The sequence below is a fragment of the Ochotona curzoniae genome, unplaced genomic scaffold (genome assembly GCF_017591425.1).
Source record: "Ochotona curzoniae isolate NIBS_2020 unplaced genomic scaffold, NIBS_Ocur_1.0 scaffold_1037, whole genome shotgun sequence".
Taxonomy (NCBI): domain Eukaryota; kingdom Metazoa; phylum Chordata; class Mammalia; order Lagomorpha; family Ochotonidae; genus Ochotona; species Ochotona curzoniae.
Window position 1 is genome coordinate 18,680,943 of NW_024467083.1, and position 22,806 is coordinate 18,703,748.

General features: G+C 46.5%; 1 pseudogene; it reads right to left on the reverse strand.

Annotated features, from left to right (window-relative positions):
- Positions 1-8,363: 8,363 nt before the first annotated feature.
- LOC121168721 lies at positions 8,364-18,472 on the reverse strand (annotated as a pseudogene).
- Positions 18,473-22,806: the final 4,334 nt, after the last annotated feature.

Sequence of the window (22,806 nt, forward strand, 5' to 3'; positions counted from 1 at the left end):
GGCTATAGTCAAAGCCAGGTGATGGGAAGGACAGCAGGTGTTTGGCACACTACTTAAGGCTCCGCTTGGGATGCTGCTCTTCCATATTGCAGTGCCTGGGTTTGAAATTTAGCTGTTTCCAGTCCACTTTCCTGCTAATGCCCAAATTGTGATGGCTTAAGACCTGCCAAACACATAGGAGACCCAGAATAAGATTTAGGCTCCTGACTTCAGCATGGTGTAGCCCCAACTGTTGTGGGCACTCGAGGCATGAACCAGTGTATGAAAGATCACCTTTCTCTGTGTGTGTGTGTCTGCCTTATTTTCCCTTCTTTCCACCCCCCCCCCATTTTTTAGATTATTATTTTATGATATAGTTCCATAGGCTCTAGGATTTCCTTTACCTCCCTCCTCAAATCCTCCCCACCCAATTTCTCCTATATTATTACAGTAGTATAGTTTTTCACAAGATATAGTTAACAGTTTCTTTGGGAGCCCATCCTTGATCTGGAAGTAGAGATGTATTCTGCGATCTGGATATGATAGTCTCCATCACGCCATTACTATACATCCCCTTAAATGAAAAACCACAAAACAAAATCAACAATAGGAAGAAAATAGAAATTTATAACACCATGAAGTTAAATAACATACTACTAAATAATTAATGTGTTGCAGAAGAAATAAAAATCAAAAACCTTTTTGAAGAAAATGATGCTACTGTATGACCTATGAGTCAGTGAAGAATTTAATATGAGATTAAAACTATTTTAAAGAAATAAAAACCAAAAACCAAAAACATCAAAAACCTTGAGATATAGTTTCCACTGATCTTTGTTGGTGAGATGTGTCTCTGGTAGCAACAGATAGATGGCTTTTGTTTTTTGATGCAGTCTACTAATCTATGTTTGATTGATTTAAGCCATTTTCCTTCAGAGTTAATATGAATAGGTGGTAATTTGGTCCTGTCATTTTAGCAATAGATTCTCCATTGTTTGATTTCATTTTTTATTGTTATTTTTACTAAGATGTTCTTCACATTTGCTTTGGTTTTGGTGGGTGCTACTAATTTTCTCTGTTAGGAGAACATCTTTAAGTATTATTTGTAGGGCAGAGTTGGAAGAGGTAAATGTTTGAGCTTTTCTTTACTATGGGAGAATTTTATTTTATTTTCAAAAACAAAGGAGAACTTTGCTTGGTATATTCTTGTGGGCTGGCAATTTTTTTTTTCTTTTAGAATCTGGATTGTCATTCCATTCTCTTCTGGCCTATAGAATTTCCTCTGAGAGGTCAGCTGTAAGCCTGATTGTCAGTCCTCTATAGGTCAACTGATTTTTTTTTTTACATGCATATAAGGATCTTTTCCTTATGTTCGACTGAAGAGAGTTTGATTATCATGTTTTGTGGTGAAGATTGCTTTTGGTCAACTCTGTTGGAAGTTCTGTGTCCCTCCTGTATTCTGTGTCCCAATTCTTTTTCCAGATTAGGGAAGCTTACCTTTATTATTTCATTGAATACATTTTTAAACCCAGCTTCTCTTTCTGTGCCTTCTGGAACTCCCATAATTCCTATATTTGGTCTTTAATAGTGTCTCTTAATTCCTGAATGCTTGTTTTAGTTTGACTCAGTTCCTCTTTCAGCTTTTTTATTTTTCCCCCATTGTAGAAGGAAATGTCTTTCAATTCTGAGATTCTTCTGTCTCACTCATTCTATTACTGAGGCTTTCCACTGGATCTTTAATTTGCTCCATTGGGTCTTTCATTTCTAGTAATTTTGCTTGATTTAGTTTCAGTGTTGCTAGTTACCGTGTGACACATTCCTTAAACTTGTGCATGTGCCTCTTGTTGTTGATAAAAAGCTTTATAACACGTTTTTAAAAGTTCTTTAGTTTCTCCGTCAGCCCCCCCCCACTTTCTCCATGTATTACTCAGTTAACTCTGAGGTTGGCAAAGGCTTTTGCTCCTTTGCAGGGGAGTCTTCAATAAAATTCATTATGCCTTTGTCTCTTCTTTTGTTCTTGGTCATTGTACTTCTGGTTAGCAGATTCTTCTCCCTCAGGCAGGTTTCCAAGTTGTGTCACCCACAGGTCTACAGTTGTACTTATTGCCTTTGGTGCCTCGCTCTTTGTTTGTAGTCATTTGTGCCATTCTTTCCAGCAAGTTTCAGGTCTTGGCTCTTGCATTAGACTTCCACCATGGTCTCCCTAGATCCAGCTCCTGGTTCATCACTCTCCACCTCCTGTGAGCCTGTGTTGTGGCTGTACCATTGTCTGTCAACCTTTCTCTCACTTCTAGTTCAAGCAGTTGCCAGGATTAGGAAGAAATCGGGTGTCCTGAATAGCTAGGCTGTTGGTGGTGCTGATCTTGCTGGAACCTGCTTGCCATTAGGTCTGAGAGCCACCCAGACCGATTTTGACCTGTAGAATGCCTAAGTCAGTATTATTTTCCCTGTGGGACTAGTGCAATGCATTGAGCTGGAAATGAGTTCTCTCCCAGTTTAAAGCATGTGCAGCTTACTGTTGTCTCTGCAGTTTCACAGCCTTTGCCACACTATTCAAAATGATGCTTGATGTTGCATTGTTGGAATTCTGGATCTGCTGGCCATTAGGTCTGGGAGCTACCTGGATCTATTTTGGGTGGAACCTGTTTGCAATGCACTGAACCAGAAATGAGTTCTCTCTCAGCTTAGTGTCTGTACAGTCATGTCCCACAACCTTTGCCTCCCTATACAAAATGGCACCTGATAACAGCTCTACTGAGGGTCTGGGCTGTGAAATTCACCCTGTTCCTACACTGCCTGCTTGGACTCTGCTGCTCTGTCTCTGCTCCTGGACAAGTCAAACAAAATCAGCAGGATGGGCAATTCTTTGCTTAGTTTCACCACCTGGCTACCAATGGAGTTCTGGGCCACTGGTGGAGCTCAGGTCATTGCTCGCTGACTGACACTGGAGTATGTGGTCACTGCTACACCACACCATTGTCTCTGCTGTTTTTCAGTGTCCATCAGCCTCCAGGTGCCCCTCTGCCATTGAGCTAGTCCTCTCCTATTTTCTGGAATGTGCCCTCTCTGCTTCACCCTGGCCAATGATTGTCTGTTTAAACGTGCCCTTGCCCTATTCTGCCATATTCTCATCTCTCTGCCTTTAAAAAACTAAAACTTTGAGTCAGCATTGTGGTCTATGCAATTAGGCTGCTGCATGTGAAACCACCATCTACATGGGCACCAGTTTGAGTCCCTGCTGCTCTACTCCTGATCCAGCTCCCTGATAATGTACCTGGGAAAGCAGCAGAGGAAGGCCCAAACACTTGGACTCCTGCACTCACATGGGAGACCCAGAAAATCTGGCTCCTAGCTCCTGGCCTAGCTCTGCCCAGGCCATTGGCGCTATCTGGGGAGTGAAGCAGTGGATGGAAGATTCTCTATCCCCTACCTCTTTCTCTGTAACTCTGACTTTCAAATAAATGAATAGAATTTTTAAAAGCAGGCAGGGAAGGAAGAGGTGGACAAAATGTCCTGATTTTTCTAGCATGATCTGCAGCCTCCTGCCAAAGCTTCCTGGTGATCTACCCTAAATTGTAAAGCAGAATTCAAGAGAGCCCTGGGTGCTGCCCACTGCCATCAGTCTCCAGTTGCACAGAGCAGATAGAAAATGGATGGGGAGATGGGCCCGGGTTGGAACAAGGCAAAACTGCAGAGCTAGCAAATGGGATATGAATCTCAATAAAGGCATGAGTCCTCAGAAGCTGGCAGCCAATGTGAACTCCAAGTCTGCTGCTTCCCTGTGTGGATCTACAGGAGTCATTGTGCCTTGTTGAGTTGGGTTTCCTTCTCAGAGCCTCTTGATGGAGAGTTGGTAATGATTCAGAGTTGCCAGAGAAAGTGTCAACCATACCCTGGGTACTTATTAAGGTTAATTTCCCTTCCAATTCATAATCCCATTTCCAAACCCTGTTGAATTAGAGGCAGTGATGTGAAATAGAAGGAGGAAAATGTACACAGGTGTTGGACCCAGACTCTGGCTCCAAAGCTACTGGTTGCTTAACTTTTCCAAGTCACACACCTCTCTAACTTTGGCTTCTTAATGGTTAAAGGAGAATTTATAGCTCATAAGGTTGATGCATGGATTAGAAATGACTTAAGTTGGCACTGGCACTATGATGCAGTATGTAAAGCTGCTGCTTCTGACACTGACACTTCTGACAGTGAGACATTTTATGCCTCAGCTACTTTACTTTTGACCCAGCTTTCTGCTAATGCACCTAAGGAAAGCAGCAAAATATGGCTCAAATATTTGGATCCCTGCTACCCATATAGGAGACTCAGATGAAACTCCTGGGCTCCTGGTTTCAGCCAGACCACTATGGCTATTATGGTCATCTGGGGAGCGAACCAGCAAATGAAGATCTCTTTTTTCTGTCTCTCCCTCTATCTATAACTCTGACTTTCAAATAAATAAATCTTTAAAAATAAAAAAGAAATTATATAAGTTAAAGCAGTTAGGCATTGGGCTTTTAGTAGGTAGGCCCTTGAGTCAGACAAATTCCAAATCCCACTTCCCAACATACACTAACCATGTAAGTTTGGACAAACATTTGGATCTTCCTGAGCCTTTTCTTCATCTACAAAATGGAGATAATTAGGGGCTTGCATTGTGGCTTAGCATATTAAACTGCCATCTGCAAGGCTGGCATTCCATATAGGTGCCAGTTTGAGTCCCAAATCTTCCATTTCAAATCCAGATCCTTACCAGTATGCCTGGGAAAACAGCAGCAGCAGATAGCCCAAGCTTTTGGATTCCTGTACCTACATAGATTTGAAAAAGCTCCTGGATCCTGGCTTCAGACCAGTGCAACTCTAGCCATTGCAGGCATTTGCGGAATGAACCAACAGATAAAAAAAATCTCCCTCATTTTCTAATTCTGCCTTTCAAATAAATACATTATTTTTAATGGAGATAATTAGGTGATAACAGTTGCTTAGCACACTAATCCTCCACCTATGATGCCAACATCCCATATGGGCACAGGTTCATGTTCTGGCTGTTCTACTTCCAGTTCAGCTCTCTGTTTATGGCCTAGGAAAGCAGCAAAGGATGGTTCAAGTCCTTGGGATTTTGTACTCACAAGGGAGACCAGGAAGAATCTCTTGGCTTCCAGCTTCAGATTGGCTCAGTCCTGGCCATTGGAGCCACTTGGAGAGTGAACCAGCAGGTGGGTGGAATTTCTCTATCTATCTGTCTATCTATCTATCTATCTATCTATCTATCTATCTATCTATCTATCTATCTATCTTTCTATCTATCTATAGCTTTGACTTTCAAACGAAACCTGCATACACACATGTGTGTAAAATGAAGATAATCAAAGCACTTCTCTCTCTTAAGTGTACAACATGAGACATAGACTCGGTCTTCAGGAGTTTGCTAATGTTATTGATTGTTGCTGTGCTCAGTCTTGTGGTGCCCCTTGTGTTTATTTCCTCCAACCAAGGCTCCGGTTCTTCTCAGACTCCAAAGTCTTTCTTGGGAAAAGGCAAGTAGGAAACGAAGGAAAAAGAAACAGATAACTAAGGCAGAGGGGATGGGTTTGGGACAGGAGTGTGGCTCTGCTTGCTTGGCCAATGCCAAGCTCAGCACACACATCTGGACATCCTGTGCATTTGAACACTCAGCCTGTAGTCCTCATTGGCCCTCCTCTTCCAGGTCATCCAAACAGCTGGGAGGGCAGTGTCCAGCTTTCCCATCCTTACCTTAGGCCATTCAGCTGGATGGATACACAGAGAATGCAGGAGTATGACCAAACCTTATGCTGCATCCTGCTAACAATTATTTACTGAACACTTGCTCATGGCAGGCACTGCTGAAACTTAACATGGTCAGCTCACATCAATTCCAACAACATGGTGAGATCAGTCAAGCTGGATAAGCAGCATGAATAATATGAAAAGTTGAACCCCAAAGAGGCTAAGAAACTTGGCCAGCATCACACAAACAGCATCTAAAAGCAGGTAGGTCTGCCTGTTCCCAAAGGCCAAGCTTGGGCAGCGTTGCCAGGTCACCTCCCAGAAGGATATGACATGCTGAATGTCAGTGGAGAAGAACTGTAGGGAGACTGAGAATGCAGGGGTGTGGAATGAGCTGGAACAGATGCCAGAACAGCTCTGTCTGCATTGGTGGCTAACTCCCGAAGGGGATTGGATACTGTATCTCGAGTAGTCCTTTTCCTCTGACACTCCAGGGCCCTGGAGAGGAGAAAGCAAGTCTGCTTCTAAGGCTCCAGAAGTCAGGTGGCCTCCTTCCCCCATCCAGGTTTCCTGATGACTTTTCCTGGTCTGAGCTGCTAAGAGCCTGGCATCTCCTTCTCCTTAGGTGTACCTCCCCTGCCCAAAGATCTGTGAACTTCAAGGATCTGCCCAGCACCTGTGAACTTCAAGGTCAGGGAGGAGGTAGGAGGCAGCCTTTTCCTTTTCCTTATATCACAATACCCATGTGTTTTTGAACCCTTCATCAGCTGGTTTTTCAGGGCCAGATTTGAGGTCTCCAGGGCAGGAGGACTGACCCCAAGTATGTGAGCAGTGACAGGTGGCCCCCTTGATCTTGGTCAGCTTCTGCATAGTGCAGGTGCTCTTCTTCCACAGTCAGAATGAGAGAAGAGCAGAGAGAGCCAAGGGCCCCAGTGTGGTGAAGGGGCCCGACTATGGGCTTGCCTCAGAAGGGATGTTGGTACAGGGGTCCATAGAACTGGACCCCAGGAATGTGCTCAGGCTTACTGACATCTTCATGGACCTTACAAACATTCACAGAGCTTTCTTTTCAGCATGAGTCCTGTGTGGGCTGAATCAGACAGCATCGCACCCTCAAATTGCCTAGCTCTAGTGGGGGAGATAAAATTATATACACACACAATACTAAAGCGTGGTAAGTTATCCAAACCTCTCTTTGGCATTTACGAATGCTCCAAGGGTTCAGAGGAGGGAGAGACAGCTGGTAGGGGGCAGGGACTCTTCTGTAGCACTTACTATGTGCCAGTCACCATTCAGAGCTTTGCATACATTAACTCTTGAAATCCTAACAGCGGCCAGGAAACAGGCATAAGGAGGCTAAGTAACTCTCCCAAGGGCTCATAGCTGCTGAGTAGACTTGATTCTGCAGTGTGACTGAGTCTGGAGTGCTTAACCCCTTGGTTATCAGGCCTGCAGCTGCCATTCTTTCCTGTCTTACCACCTAATTGTTAAAATACACCCATGAGAACAAGAACACTGATGTCTATGCTGGTATTACATTCACTTGATAAAAATCGGTGTGTCTACAGCATGTTCAAGTGTGTCATTGTCAGATTATAAACTACAAAGAATTTCATTCAACTGCATTTATTGAGCGTCTGCCAAGAGCCAGACACTGTTGTAACTGCTTTCACATATTCTAGGTCAATTTACTTCTTGCATCAGCCTTGGAAAAACAGGTGGCAATTTCCCCTGAGTTGCAGAAGAGAAACATGGAAGACAAACAGGACAGAGAGTTGATACACAGGTCAACTGTGGGGACAGGTCTTTGAACGTGAAGATACTTGATTTTGCTGAGTTATTGCTCTAATTTTTACAGAATAACATTAATATTTTTCATTTACATCGTGTAGACCCCCTATATGAGGGTACTTTAAAGAGTCCATGGAAATGGAATTAAAAGATAAATTTTGGGCAAAAGGACACATTGCAATCATGTGTATTTTTTTTTTAATGATTTGTGTTTTCCATGAACTCTTTTAAGTTCCTTTTTATACAGTATAGTCTAAAACTAGCAGGCTTTTCTGCCATGAGTTTATTTCTGCATGTGAGATAGGCTTTATTTTTATTTTTATTTTTTTTTTGTTTTGTTTTAATTGGAAAGTCAGATTTTACAGAGAGAAGGAGAGAGACAGAGAGAAAAGTTTTCCATCTGCTGGAAAACTCCCCAAATGGCCACCACAGGCAGAGTTGTACTGATCTGAAGCCAGGAACCAGGAACTTCTTCCAGGTATTCCATGTGGATTCAGGGTCCCAAAGACTTGGACCATCCTCCATTGCTTTCCTAGGCCACAAGCAGGGAGCTGGATGGGAAGTGGAGCAGCCAGGACTCGAACCAGTGGCAATATAGGATCCTAGTGTTTTCGAGGTGAAAGATTAGCCAATTGAGCCATTGTGCTGGGCCATTATTATTATTCTTATTTTATATTTTTAGAATTAGTATCTCAAGTCCTAATGTTGAAGATCATGGAGTGCAAAGTTTTGGATCTGCTCTGAGGCCAAGCTTTGTGACTGTCACCATAAGTGTATAAATGTGGGTAAGCCTGCTTGAAACTGATCATGTCTCCTCATCTCTCAAACACAAGTTACAACCATTGGCGCTACTAGGGGATTGTGAAGGTTCTGTGAAGTAACACATAGAAAGAACAATGTATGGTACCCGACAGGCTCCCAGGGAAGTAGCTGTTTACTGTCAACAGCCATGCAGCAAGAGTTCTGTAAAGTCGTGTCAGGGTGATGGGTGTTGTACAGAACTCCAATGCATGCTTTCTTTTCTTCCTGCTAGGTCCTTGTGAGACAAATACTTCCAGTTCAGACACTGATACTCCAAGCAGAGTAACTGTGGAGCAGATGACACTTGCTTGTGACATGACCAACTTTATATCCTTAACTCCCACATCTGTTTCATCAACCTCTCCTCTTGACCCTCCTCCAGTACAGCTGGAATCTGTGTGTTTTCCTGAATGTTGGAGACAGCTTCAACCTGAACTTTGAATTTTTCAGCTGTTGTTAGCTGTGCTTGCTGAGATAAGTCCTCAAGCGTGGCTTCCCCCCAAACCATGTAAGTATCTGAGGTTGGGCTCTTGCAGACATCTGGTTTTGTGATGACAAAAACGATATGCTTAAATTTCCAGAGAGTGATACTTGATGACCCCTGTAACCTGCCGTAGCCCCAGGCTGGACATAGCCTTCTGTACCTTGTTTTCACTCCGATTGTTTAGCCTTCCTGAGGGTTCGTCATTGATTTCAGCTGCTGCGGCCAGCAGGGCCTGCTGTGTGGTTGCCTGTGTGGAATCATGTTCCTCAAGCTTTGGCACCCTCTCATCGCTGTCCGATTCTGTTCCAGACCCTGTCTCAACCTGGGGCTGTGGCAACTTCTGCTCAGTAGCAGGATGGTTTCTGCAGTTTCATCGGGCTGTTTGTGAGTGAAACAAAGAATCAAGATGGCGGAGCCCCAGTAGCGTCTTATTGGCTGTGTCAGATGCCTGCCTGCCTGCTTGCCTGCCAAAAACTTTCTGAAGTGCCCTCACCCTAATATCATGCAATTTGTAGAACACACTTGCCGAAACATTGTCCTGAGGAAGAGAACCCAAGTTCCACAAGCCCCTTGATGAGCCTCTGCTGCTGAGTAATCAATAAGGAGGCATGAAAGCTTGCAGGGCATTGTGGGAGAACACGGAAAGCGTGGGTGGCTCCAAAGCAATACTGAGCCTGGGAGCCTGCTCTCAAGGAATCCACGGCATGATTGGGGGAGCACACCCACCCATCTGAGGCTCCAGGAGGCCCACTGGATGTGCTGCAAAGGATGGTGTGAGAAGACAACCTAGGGAGAAAGACGGCCAGGGGCGAGGGAGGAGGTGGGTGGGAAGTTGGCAACTTCCCAAGGGCACTGTGCTTGTTCCTCACAAGCAGAAAGGGAATGACAGCCCCATTTGGGATCAAAGAAAGCAATCCTGAAGGAGGCTGAGTACCCAGCCAGGTGCACCATCAGGTGTGGAGGAGGAGGCTTGGCAGGGCCTTGGCTGAACAAGCGCAGAGTGTCAGAACAGCAGCCGCTGCCAGAGCCCCGCACTCCTGCTCCTGTGGATGGGCGGGAAGGTGGTGGGAAGCAAGTCCCAAGCGAGCAGTCCAGAGGTAGGGGGAGAGCATGCTGGCCCCAGTTCCAGAGTCTCCGGCTCCAGATTCAGAAAGAGTGCAGTGGGCAGAAAAGCAGCATACACCTGTTGCCCCTGAGACTTTCCTTCGCGCAGTTCTATGGTGCAGAAAAGAACAAAGAACAAAGAACAAAGAACAAAACAGCAGCAAAGCTGAGCTCTGGGAGAGAATCGTGTGGCTACTACGTATGGAACACCTGCTCAGAGACTGTGCCAACCTACTTGGGTCTCTACCCTCCCACAAGGACCAGGTTTGGGCAAAGGTCACATGTGGGACCCAGTGGCTTTCAATACTAAACATTTTGTGGTGGATGAACTCCACCATCTGTGGGTCCTGTGTATGTTCTCTCATCTGGCTTCAGGCAGGAAAAGCTTCCCTGGGCTGGTGGCTGGGGGAGAGAGAGTCACTCTGATAGGAACCTGTGGAGGCAGGAACAGATATGGATATTAACATGGAAAAAACCTCACATAGGTGCTTCAGCATAACCAGAAGGGCCTGCCAAAGCATCTCTGACTGGACTGCAGTGAGACAGAGGAGATTTTACAGAACAGGTGCATAGACCTGGAGCCAGCTCCAGGGAACTATGAGCAATCTCTGCCATGCCCAGAGGACGTGACCTTCTAGTGCAGGCCAGAGGAGGAAAGGTGAGCCTATCAGTGTGGTTGGAGTGGGAGCTGCAGAAGGGAACAGGTGGGTTGGGCCTTCCATATTCTGCCACAGGTTCCAGTCTCTGGTGGGGAGCCATTGACAGTCCACCAGAGGCTGCCAAAAGGGCAGATTACTACTAGCTTTGCTCTTTAAAAAGAACTATCTGGTGCTTCTTCTATTGTCTGGGAGACTTGCTGAGACCGGAGGTAGGAGACATGGGTAAGATTTGAGGATGGTTTCATCTCAGGCCTATGGAGAGAGTGGGGTAGTCGGCAGGGCTGGGAGGAAAGGCTGATCTTGGGTACCGGGGGAAGAAGCAGGCCAGAAACCATGTGGATTCTGGTCTATGGGCTCTGCAGTCACACAGTACCCTATCTCACCTACATAAACCCCTTTCTTGCTCTACCTCCAAATACTTTTTGGGAACAGGTCAACCCTGTGTCCTGTGGAGATGAGGGAAACCAGCTTTCCCCAGTGGGAGAGTAATAAAGTAGAAGACAGAAAGGAGGCCAAGGAATTGGGGCTGTCCTGCCCCTCCTTCCAGCTTTCTTCCAGGTCCAAAGATGGGAGAGAGGAGCTCTGAGCATGCAGCAAAGTCCAGGGCCTCACAGGTTGGCTCCAAAGTGGGGTCCTTTGGGGACACAGAAATGGGCAGTGATATCTGTGGCTGTCTCCTTTAGTAATTTGAAGTGCCAAGAGAATGGGTGACAGGGACAATGGGCTATGAAGCAGAGCTGGTTCAGCTGGTCTGTGAGGCAGGAGAATGATGTGCCAGATTCAAAATGAAGCCAGAGGAGGGAGGTGCAAAGATAGCATACATCAAAGCATGTGCTGTTTAGACAGTCTGGGCACGGAGCAGGCAAGTAGCAGATGCAATTATGCTCCCCGTCCTGGAGCTGTGATACTTTGCCTGAGCATCTTACAGAATGCTGCCACATCAGCCAGGCTTCCATGGCTCATCCTGCTGAGATTGGAGCTGTGAGCACAGCCCAGTGTTTGGAGGCCAAGGGCAGACCCTATGTGCTCCATCTGAACCCTTATGGAGCTCCAGAACTAGGCACATGGAGATTAGGTAGTTGCCTACTGATTCTCAGCTGCCTAAGCCCTCTGACCAACTTCTGTTCCCCACACTGTGCTGGCAGCCTCGGAGATCCAAAGGGATACACGGGCAATCCCAAGAATGAAACCTGCCAAATCCCAGGGTAAAATAAACTGCCACCCACTGTGGCTCATCTGGAGGGGAAATCTGGGTTGGAGCTGGGGAGCAACAGGTAAAGAATGAGGAGGTTTAGTTAAAAATTATTGTGACCCCTCACCCTACTGCCATTGGACTTGAGGCTATCTTTGTGTTCTCCAAAATTATAGCCACTAACCACTTGTGACTAATTAGATTTGAATTCATTAAAACTGAATGCAATTGGAAATTTGGTTTTTTAGTCACACTGGCCATAATTCATGGGCTCAATAGCCACATGAATTTGTGGTTATCATATGGAACAATGCAGATGGAGAATGCTTCTATCATCACAGAAAGTGCTATTAGATAGGTTGGTGACATCTCAAAGGACCATTGACACTAAAATTAAGCCACCCCAAGGGGCCAGTGCAGTGGTGTAGCACGCTATTCATCTGCCTATTAGCACTGACATTGCCTATAGACACTGGTTCATGCCCCAGCTGCTTGACTTCTGATCTAGCTCTCTGCTCATGGCCTGAGAAAGCAGCAGAGGATGACCCAAATGCCATGAGTTATTTATTTTTATTCAAAAATCAAGTTTACAAGTGAGACACAGGAAGAATTTCCACCTGCTGGTTCACTCCCCAAAATGGCTGCAATGGTCAATGGCCATAGCTGAGCCAATTCCAGGAGCTTTTCTGAGTCTCACAAGTGGATGCAGGGTCCCAATGACTTTAGCCATCTTCCACTGCTCTCCCAGGTTATAAGCATGGAACTAGAACAAAAGTGGAGTTACTGGGACTAAAACCAGCATCAAGAGGAGATGCCAGCTGTTGACCCACTGTGCTAGCTCCACAGGTACTTACTAAAACTACTACAAGGCAGGATTTTGTCCCCAAAATAGCACATCTTTGCAGCCTGTCTTCCTTCATTGCCTCTTCTCAGTCCTCCATCACCAAATGCCCTGCGGGCTTTGTACATGTAGCAGAGATTGCTGATGGCTACCATATCCATCTCATCTTCTTCCCAGTCCTCTGTGGTTGAGTTCCTGGGAGTGAGTTCTGCCAACAGAACTTAAGCACTGTGGCCCGGCTATCTCACTGTGACCTCTTATAGTAAAAAGACCCCATCCAGTGAAATTTTGCTCCAAGTTGCAGAGGTCAGAGTTGAGGCACACAAAGGCTCTACTTCATGTGCCAGACAGGCTCAGACTGCTACCCGTGAAAGGCTTTTATGTCTCAATTTCTCAAAACTTCTGGGGGTGAGAGGGTGGCAGTGTCTCGAGTCATCCATGGATGTGGAGGGCTCCAGCTCCCTCTGCTCTGTGATCCCACCTGGGTGGGGTCTTCAGTCAGACCTGGGCTCCAGTCACAGACATCTCCATCCACATTGTGTCAGAGATGGTTTCTTTCAAGGGCTTTGTCAAGTGTTCATCAAGCCATAAATGAACAGCTGCCTCCTATCTTGAGCCCAGTGCCTGCATTATTCATCCTTTTTGGCTTTCAGATCTTCTTTTTGGATCCAGACAGCTACTGCTCCTTCCTCAGCCTCCCTGGTTTGCAGTGTGGCCCTCTCAGCCACACCTACTTATGCTGGCCTTGTCTCCAACTGGGGGCTCAGGGAGTTCTCTTCCCCAGGCTCCTGCTTACACTGTGGCCAGAGTCTCTAAGGCACTGCTTTAGGCTTCTGCTTCAAATCAATTCCTATCCCCTCTTGTCCCAGCACCCTTACAATCATTTTGTTGGCTCCTTTCCATTGTGCTGAACTTTCCTTAAAATATCTCTTTGCTTTTCATCTATCTTTGTTCCATCATCCCCTAAGAAGTGAGCAAGTCTAGTATTCAGCATGGTGTGTGGTCTCTCTGTGTTTCTGGGGCTACCTTTGCCTCTTTTTTTCCTCATCACAGCCATCCACCTTATCCAGGCTGCATCCTTGGGTGCTATATACATACCACTGATTGAGTGTGCAGTATGTGCCAAGCACAATGCAAATGCATTGCCTGCCTTTTTTCATTTTATCACATTTCCTTGCAACAACTCCATGAGCTGTTGGCCCATTTTAGAGTAAAGAGGCTGAGAGAGACCCAGAAAGGTTGAGTAACATGTTCAGAGCCCCTCAGACCAAGCTTCCAGCCAAGTCTCCTGTGTTCTCTGCTCACATCATATGATGCACACCTCAGATCAACAAAGCATCATCACGGGTAATAGCTATATAGAGAGGAAACAAGAAAACAAAAAGCAAGATTCTTTCCATGTCCTCAAAAGAGTGACTGCCTAACACAGGAGACAGACAATCCAATGTCTGTTAAATGCAGAAAGCATTAGGCATAAACACAGCCACCATACTCTGAGCACTTGGGAGAGGGAATACAACGAACACATGGGATGTGAAACTTCCTCTAGGAGGCTTCTGCTTGCTCTAAACAACAACCTACAGGTGGGGAAAGAGCTTCTATCAGGGAAAGGACACTCCAGTCATCACTGGACAGCAGGAGTTGCAGCAGAGCAGAGATTAAGCACCTGGGCTCTGAGTCAAGTTCCTGATCACCTTGATCTTGTGTGCAACTAAGCTAAGCCCTCTGAGCCTCATCTTGATCTGCAAAGTGGGGCTAAGTGCCACTTGCTCCACAGGCGTGTTGGGAGGGGTACCTGGGTGAGCACAGTATAGGTGAAGGACTGAGAATGACTGGCATACTTTCATTGCTCAATGTTGAACATTCCTGAGATCTTCTTTTCACAAAGCCCTCCCTCCTAGGCTGTGAAATCATCCCCAATCGGATCACTTCTTGGGTTAAATGGCTTTACATGCCTTGACTCCAACAGCCAGAACAATGCTGTAAGTTTTGCTTGCAGTGGGAAGTTATTATTTTAACAAATGAGGGAGTCCAGGCCCTGAAAGTTCAGAAATCAGCTCAACGTTATCTGGTTACTGAGAGGCCTTCTCCAGGACTTCCATGGGTTCTGTCTGGCTCTGCAAGACCATTTTGCTGCTATTGTTGTTTTCTCCTTCCTATGAATTACAAGACCTAGAGTGGAGCTGGCAGGTGGAAGTGAAGATATCGATATTTAGGAAAATCTCTGGGGACATCAGAGCTCTGGCTGCAGTGTTGTGGGAGAGGGCTCTACGGACTAAAGGTCCCTGGGCATTTGCCTGGTGACTTGTGAACGTGGATCTCAGTTCCTGCATATGATATGAACAGGCAACCAGAGTACTTGCTTTTCCCTGGGTAGGTGTGTTAGCACAATTTCCCCAATTGGTACAGAGTGCGGTGAGGATACCTTTGCAAGTGAGGATACCTTTGCTAACAGGTGATAGGCAGATATGAGGAGTTGGCATTCTGTTGAAGTAGAAACTGGAGTCAAAGACGGATAGACATGGATTCATATCTCAGCTCCAAGCATCAGAACCCAGGGGACCCTGGCTGAAGCACTTTTCACTGGCCCTGGAATTTCCATCACCAAATAAGAAAACCATCACACCACCTCAACTGATTCCAGAGGAGAAGGAGGTCATCAGACCTGATGAGTACACATATGGGAGTCCACCTTACAGAGCTGTCTGGTGTGAGATAGTTGAGTGAATGAATCAGGCATTTAGGAGAATCCCCTGTCTAAGGGAAAAAGATCAGCCTGTCCCCTGTCTGATGGTGGAAAGCAGCCAGCTCCAGGAAATGAGCTGAGGACTCATGTAGCCCTGAAAGGGTTGAGTTCCTAATTTCCCAGGTTGCAACCCCTGCATGTCTACTGTGTACCCCACACCCATCTTCATGGGTCTTCAAGGTCTCCTATGAGGACACCCCTATAGTTGCCACCCAGATGCTGAGTAACTACTTATTGGCCCACTGAATCCATGATGGGCATCTCCTCCTGCCCCTGCTTGTTTGTCTTTTCAGTTTCCTCTGACTGGTCCTTTCTGCCCTGCCAAGGCCTATGACCTTGGCCACTCTTTCTCTTTTAGGTCTCATAGTTTCCCAAGTGGCCAAGGTTGTTGATTTTGAAATCTGGCTGCACAATGTGAGCTTTGGGTTGTTTTTGCACCATGCCTTGCCAGGCCTGCTGCTCAACCTCAGCCTTCCCTGAAAAGCGTTAGCTGGAACCAGATGCCATCAGGCCGAAGTCCCTGCTGCCCAGCCCTGTGCAGCATCCAGAGCAGCAGACCAGGGGCTCCCTGGGGCAGACAGGCCTCCTCTGGGAAGTGGGCCAGAGCCCATCAAAGTGCTGCCTCTTGAGCTGCTGTGGCTGTGAGGCCTGGGCCAGGTCCCAGAGAATGAGGGCCCCCACTCTGCTGCTGAGGCTATATCAGGGAGGGTGCAGAGAGCTTAGCACTCACAGGCTCCAGGCTGTTGTGATCCAGGAGAGGCTCCTAAGGCCCACAGAGACTTACCAATTAGGAGAAGATCACACAGCCATGTGGGAGCAGACAGGCACGAGGCCATGGCCCTATGTCCCATGCCTGAGCTATTTCTACCTCTCAAAAGCTCTCAGTGGCTAGACTGGAAGATTCCAAAGGCCAGCTTCCATGCATTTCCTTTCTGGTCCTGTTATTCAGCTTTCCCAAAGGAACAGAAGGCTGTTCAGTTCATTCTTACTGCCAATTTTAGATTCAAAAGGCCAAAAAAGGATAGTACCACAAGGTATATTGTTACTGTTTGCATTTTACTTACGTATTTGTAAGATATTATTTATTTGCTTGAAATTCAGAGCTAGAGAGAGAGAGAGGAGAGAGAGAAGAGAGAGATCTTCCAATTGCTGATTCACTACCAAAATGACCACAATAATGAGGGATGAGCCAGGCCAAAGCTAGGAGTTTCTTCTGGGTCTCCCACATGGGTGGCAGGAGCCCAAGCATGTAAGTAATCCTTCACTGCTCTACCAGGTACATTAGGAAAGAGCTGGATTGCAAGTAGAACAACTAGGACAGGAACCAATGCTCATATGAGATGCCAGCATTGCATTTGGTGGCTTTACCCGCTCTGCCATAGTACCAGGCTCACTGTTTGCTTTATAGCTGTACGCCAGGACTTAAAGGTGTCAAGCCTCCTGTTTGAGGTCTCACAATAGTAGTGCTTGAATTCCCATCCAGGGACTGGTTTTATTACTTTATGCTACCCAGCGCCACATACCTCATGAATCACCCCTCAGCCTCACATGCACCTGCTGTTCCCTGGAGCTAGGAGAACACAAGCTGTCACATACCTGAGACTGGGTAATGGAAGCTGTAGCCAGGGTTCAACAGGGAAAATAAGGACTGAGAGAGACTCTCAAGGAATACTGTCTTGGCAGCTCACTGTAGGGATACAGCCATTCTCTTTGTGGTTGCAAATAATGTTTCTAGGAGCATTGAAGAAAACTGGAACTTTCCTTGGCCTCACTGTTCTCTGAGCCTCAGTTTTATCTTGATTTTCAATCAGTAAAACTAGGCAGTCAAATTAGTTCTCCAAGATTGTTTCTTCATGAACAATCAACAAGCGTATAATGCACATTGTGCTCAGCCTTTAGGTAAGAGCATTAGTGCCCACTATGCCTTTGTTAGAGAGCACAGTTCTTCCATAAAGGTCTTAGGTTAGTGGAAAAGACACATCGTTTGAAGAGCATAAACTGATCCTTTAAAAATGCTTTTAAAAAATATTGAATTGTGTGATCTGGTGCGACAGCCTAGTGGCTAAAGTCCTCGCCTTGCATGCATCAGGATCCCATATGAGTGCCATTCATATCCCAGCTGCTCCACTTCCCATCCAGCTTCCTTCTTGTGGCCTGGGAAAGCAGTAGAGGACGGCCCAAAACCTTGAGACCCAGAAGAAGCTCCTGATTCCTGGCTTCAGATCAGCCACTTGGGGGGTGAACCACCAGAAAGAAGATCTTTCTCTCTTTCTCCTGTAAATCTGACTGTCCAACAAAAATAAATAAATCTGTAAAAAAAATGTTGAATTGTGGATGATATTGTGGAACAGCGGGTTAAGACTGCTTGTGATGTTGGTGTCTCCAATGAACACTGGTTTCTGTCCCAGCTGCTTCTGATCCAGCTCCCTGCTAATGTCCCTGAGAAAGAAGTGGAGGGTGGTCCAGTCCTTGAGCCCCTGCACCCATGTGTAAGGTCCAAATGGAGTTCCAGGCTTCTGGATTCAGCCTGGTCCTGCCCTGGCCACTGCAGATTTTTGATAAGTAAATAAATAGATTAAAGATCTTACTTCTCTCTGAGACTTTCTCTCTCTCTGTAACTCTGCCTTTCAAAGAAATAAATAAAACTTTTTAAAAATGTAATTGAGTCAGAATTATATATACTTATAGAACATGGTATGACTTTTGATACTTGTGTACGATGTGTAATGATCAAAGCCAAGTGTTTAGCATACCTGACACCTCAAACATTTGTCGTTTCTTTGTGTCAGGAACACTCAAACTCCTTTTCTTCTAGTTGTCTGGGAATAGAAAATAAATTATTGTGAACTTCAGTCACCTTGTGTGCTACAGAACATAGCAGTTATTTTTTGTATCTCACTGTGATTTTGTGCTTGGTAACCAGTCTCTGTCTTCATTTCCCTCCCTCCCCTTTTACTATTTCTATGACATCAACCTATTAAGCTTCCACACAAGAGTGATGCCACACGTATTTGTTTCTGAGCCTGGCTTATTTCACTTACTGGAATATCCTCCAGGCTTCTACACATAAAGCTGTCCTTGACCGCAGGGTCAAGTGGCCCTTGTACACATCCTGAAAGTCCCCTCCTCCCATTCTCAACCCTCAAGGAGCTGGAGGCTGACAGGAATATTGCCCCCACACTCCCTCTCAGAGCTCTCTCTCTCTGCAGCAGGGTCCCCTGGTGTACAGAGGAGCTGGCCTGTCCCTGCCCCCACAGGTGGCCCCTGGGCTCTGCAGAGCAGCATTCCTCTGCCGTGAGTCATCCTGCAGAGAACCACAGTGGGTCGGGAAGCTCCTCCTTGTTTCTGGTGCCTGGCCCTGCTGGGGAGGAGAAAGGACACCACTCAGGCTCAGTGGCATCTACCTCTAGCTCCATCAGGTGGCAGAAGAGGAGGGTGAGATCTGAAAACCACTGGCCCAGGATTCTACCACACAGGATGGCAAAGCCAAGACACCTGGTTTCAAACCTGCCTCTTGCCCATCAAGCTGAGATCCCATGCCTGCCCTGCTGGTTGGCCCTTCTCCCTGTCTGTAGGGAGACAATCCTTGTAGCCCAGCCAGCCTCAAGAGCATCCCAACTCCTCCCAACACAGGCTGTCTCTGAGGCCAACTAACTCCTCTCCCCCCCCCCCCCATCCCTTCCTGGGCAGACCTGGTCTCCCACCTTCTCTTCTCGGATACTGCAATGGGTGGGCTGTGCTGGAGAGCTATCCCTCCAGCCTTGGGCCTCCAGGCAGGTAAGGGTGACTTGTGTCAGCCCAGAGGCCCCAGGAGCTCTAGGATAGCCCTGCCAGGTGCCATCTGGGGCTTCACAACCCTGGCAAGAGAGGTCCGAGTGCCCAGCCCCTGGGAACGTTTGTCGTTGACAGGATCAGATGACCAGTTCCCCAGCAGGGACACTCCTCAGGCCAGCTGTGCCGCTCGGCATCTGCGTGTCTCTCCTGCCCCCTGCCGGTCACAGGGCGGGAGGCTGGCCAGCACAGGCAGCCCACACGCAGGCGGGGCTGAGGCACTGACTCGCGGCCCTGTCAATGTTTGCCGAAGCAGAGAAGAAACACAGACTGTCTGGCCTAAAATGTTTAACTCCGTAGAACAGGCAGGTTTGCAGCCTCCTGCCTTTCTGAACGCCCCTCCCACCACACTCTGCCTCCAGCATGCTGCACTGCTAAGCAGGAGCTGGACAGTCCCAGGTTAGGACAGTGCCCTGCATCACCAGGTTCTGCCTCCCGGTCCAGAGTGGCCTCAATTGTCTGCTTAAATGCCTCCAGTGACAAAGCGCTCACCATTTATTATGGTAGTGTTTTCTGTATTCTGAAGACCATGGTCAAAAGAATGCTCTTTCTTCTTCCCACTGAATCTTCCCCCTGGGACACTCTGACAGACTCCCCAGTGGGAAGGGTGGGGAGTATTTTGGTGCAGAAGTCGGGATGCTGCTTGGAACATATATATTCTGTGTCTAAGTGCCTGGGTTCAAGACCAGCTTTGATGCTACAGGCTAGGAAGCAGCAGTGATGGCTCATGTACTTGGGTCCCTGCCATCCACTTGGCTATTTGGGTTGAGTTCCTGGCTCCTGGCTTTAGCGCTGGCTGCTGAAGTGAACCAGCAGGTACAGGAGATCTATTTTTTTTTTAGGATTCATTTTATTTTTATTTGAAAAGCAGTTAACAGAGAAAAGGAGAGATTTTTTCTATCCACTGGTTCACTCCCCAAATGGCTACCACAATGGCCAGAGCTGGCCTAACTGAAACTCTGAAGCCAGGAGCTTCTTCCAAGTATCTTGCATGAAAGCAGGGGCCCAACACTTTAGGCCATCTTCTGCTGCTTCACAAGTCATAAGCAGGGAGCTGGATCAGAAGTGGAGCAGCTGGGAACCAAACTTATATGCTTAAGAGATGCTGGCACTGCAGGTATAGGATTAGCTGGAAGTGCCGTTGTGCCAACCCCTATTTGTCTGTCTTTTAAACAAAATAAATATATGTATTTTTTAAGGTGAAACTATTTTTATTCTGAAGACCTTCTGCCAGACAGCTGCCTGCCTACTCCTAGGAGAAGTCCTCAGTGCAGCATGGAGTGACTCGTTAATCATTCATCGCACACTGTTTTACATTTAGAATTTACAAAGCTCTTTCTTAGGCACTACCTCAGTGAGTGCAAGTATTTTCCTACTAATTTTAGGGATGAGAACAAGGAGGCCTCAGAGGAGAAGAATGCTGATTCGTGATCATACAGAAGGCTGAGCGAGCTGGCACACGGACATGATCTTCTCATTCCAAGTGTACCATGCTTTCTATAAAAACATTGCTGTCTGAATGTTAAAAGAACAACAACCACAAAAGACAGAGGAAAAGTATCATGTGCCTACTGCATACCAAGCACCTTTCTAGGGGCCTCATCTGTTTTCACTTAACATTTAATATGACCATGTGAAATGTGAATTGGTGGGTTTATTACTGTTTTAGTTCTGGCATTAGTAAGGAAAAACCTTCCAGCAGACTGACACCTTGCATCCCAGATGCCCCCTCCACCATGGCTCCCCAGACTCAAAAGAGTTCCCACATGGGTCCCTGTTTTGCTCCTTGCCTCTCATTTATTCCAATAATGACTTTGAGGAAGGGTCAGGGAAAGCTCCCCAGGGGCAGCCTGGTTTGGTGGCCCCAATCCCAGAGGCCGCTTTAAATCCTGACTGCTACTTTCTGGCTGAGTGCTCTGGATAGAATTATTCAACCTCTCTTACCTCTGGTTTCAGCATCCATAAAATGGGGATACCTCTAGCTCTGGTCTCATTGGGTTTCTGTAAGTTATGAATTAACATGTTTGTAAAGTGCTTAGAGAAATGATTTTTTTTAAAAAAAATTAAGATGTGGATAGAGCTTCCATCGGATTCTTGCACTTGCCAGACCTGGTCCAAGCAGAAGTCAGAAGCCAGAAATTCCATCCACATCTCTGGAGTGGTTAATAAAGGCACTATTGCCTAGACTGTCCCTGTCGCTTCCCAGGATTTGCACTAACAGAAAGTTGGGATAGGGAGCCAAGGCTTGTACCTAGGCACAGGGTGTCCTAACCATTTGGCCAAATGCCAACCCCAGAGGTGAGTGCCAGAGACTGAATCTGGCAAAGTCTAGAGGGTGTTAAAGCGGGGGCTGTCCTGCAGGAGTATACAGGGAAAGCATCCTGATGGAAAAGGGCCTTGGCTGGTGGTGGAGGAGAGGGGAACTGATGAGGGGCTAGATGACTTTCCGGGAATCTAACCTCCCTGTGGAGTCATAGCTTCTCTGGATTAAAAGGATATTTTTAAGACTTCTAATCCAACCAGGCAGTGGTCTGCAGCCTCAGACAGAAGGCCTGGGGAAAAGTCCTGTTCTTCCCAAGGCCACGGTGACATTGCATCCCTTTGGGAGATGAAGTTGGGGAAGGTTCTCTCTGGTATCTTGAGGAAACTTGACAGGAGGAATAGAAGGGTTTAGATGCCTTTACACGTGGCTTCAGTAGTGTTTTGTATCTGTTTTCAGGAACTATCTAAATCTACAGCAGAACTGGATGTGTTTCAAGCGGGTAGCAATGCTGATAGTAGCAGCCATGTGTGCAGGGTTCCTATTCTCCCACACCTGACTCTGAACACTCACTGTGGTAGCACACCCAGGTTTTACCTCAGTGCTTCAACATGGATAGTAGCAGCGCTGCACCCAAGAGGAAATGGAATTAGATGTCATCATAATTCAAAACAAGATGATGTAAACCTGACCCTCTTATTCCAGGAACAGTGAATTTTTTTTTTTGAATGTCAGAGAGCAAGATTTTTCAATTAGCTGGTTCACCCACTCACTCTTCAATTGGCTGCAATGGTCAGGGCCAACCCAGGCCAAAGCCAGGAGCCAGAAACTTCCTCAGGGTTTCCCACATGGGTGCAGGATCTCAAGCACTTGGGCCATCATTTCTTGCTTTCCCAGCTCATCTAGAAAGAGCTGGATAGGAAGTGGAGTAGTTTGGACTCAAAGTGGTACCTATTTGGATGCCAGTATTACAGAGCACTACACCAGCCCATAATCAAATTTTTTAAAAAGACTTATTAATGTATTTAAAAAGCCGGATTATAGAGGGAAAGAGACAGAGTGAGATACCTAAATGATCAGAACAGCCAGGGTGGTCTGAAGCCAGGACCCCAGAACTTTATCCTGGTCTCTCACGTTGGTAGAAGGGATTCAAGCACTTGGGCCATCTTCGGCTGCTTTTTTCAGGTATATTAGCAGGGAGCTGCAATGGAAATGAATCAGCTGGGCCTTAAATTGGCACTTACATGAGATGCCAGAATAACGAATGGTGACTTAACCTACTGTACCACAAGGCTGGTCCCTAACCAAATCTTCATCAAAGTTTTCAGGAAAACAGGTTTAACTCCTACCTGGTGGCAGCATTTTCTCAGAACAAA